Genomic DNA, 1,120 nt, shown 5'->3' on the forward strand with positions numbered 1-1,120 from the left:
AAGATAGACATTAAAATGAATAAGAAAAACATATATATGCATATAGAATTTTTATATGTATGTTGTTTTAATAAACTTGCATATCTAAACCAAATATATATCGTTAACATATATAGTCCATAATATAGATATTTTAATGTATATACAAATGTCACTATGGGTATATATGTGATAATAGTATGACATATATGGCAACATCTACTGTATGTCATATATTACATTTCTGTATGGGAGAATCATATACATATAAGATATTGTACTTACATATAGGAGCCGGCTGGTTCTGCAACACAAGAATTAAATATGCATTACATTTTTCAAAATAAAACATCCATACAACCATAATATTCTATCTGAATTAGATGAATTATAACGTTTTTATGTTGGAGATTTTTTCTTCGATGAAGCATCAACTCTGTCAAGAAAATCAGACACAATGGTTCATTACCATCATCTGAAACCTCATAGCTGTGGTTCTCCTGTCCCAGTTTCTTAATGCTCTGCAGTTTTACTGATCCAGTCGGCATGTTGACGCATCTCGGAGAAGCAAAGAGAAAACTCATTTCAGATGTTCAAAAGCAGAATAATTAGTGTGTGACATGTCATGTCAAAATTCAAATCCAACCAGAAAGTACATTTATTTAGCTTTTTAAAACAGCCGTCCACCTTTGAGGTAAAACTCACCAACACGTTTCCTTTACAGAGGCAATTATCCTTGATTGAAACTGGTCATAGAAAAAGGAGTCAAGTCGGATTAAACCAGTGGCACCAGCAGCGCTCCTACTCTCACGTCCAGTATCCTGACATCCAGTTATGTCCCCTAGTTAGCTGTGGTAGTAGTTGTGGCAGCTTGTCACCTGTGTGTAGGACAACACTGTGCGCCTTAGCAGCAATACACGTGCTCTTATTGAACAGGAATTTGGCTTGGCTGGAACTCGGGGTCAGAGTGTTTTGTTTGAGGGTAAGTGTCCTGTCGGTTTATGCTGCCGAACGAGTCAGTGACCTCGACAGAGCAAACATTTTATACCTGCAGAGACTCTGCACGCCTTCTGCATTATGAGTGATGCATCCACACAGCTGAAAGCTTTAAATTAATATTATGCAATCCTTTTTTTTATTT

The 1,120-nt window shown here is 36.3% G+C and overlaps 1 long non-coding RNA gene across 1 annotated transcript; it reads right to left on the reverse strand.

Annotated features, from left to right (window-relative positions):
* Positions 1-263: 263 nt before the first annotated feature.
* Positions 264-976, reverse strand: LOC111648670 (uncharacterized). The gene is made up of 3 exons (XR_002760182.2): positions 685-976; positions 449-537; positions 264-283 (listed from the first exon to the last, which is right to left on the reverse strand). It is a non-coding gene; the product is annotated as an uncharacterized LOC111648670 (long non-coding RNA).
* Between the last annotated feature and the right edge of the window lie 144 nt (positions 977-1,120).

Source organism: Seriola lalandi, unplaced genomic scaffold (assembly GCF_002814215.2).
Source record: "Seriola lalandi dorsalis isolate HSWRI2012SDOR001 ecotype SW California unplaced genomic scaffold, Sedor1 jcf7180002045659, whole genome shotgun sequence".
In the NCBI taxonomy this organism is placed as follows: Eukaryota; Metazoa; Chordata; class Actinopteri; order Carangiformes; family Carangidae; genus Seriola; species Seriola lalandi.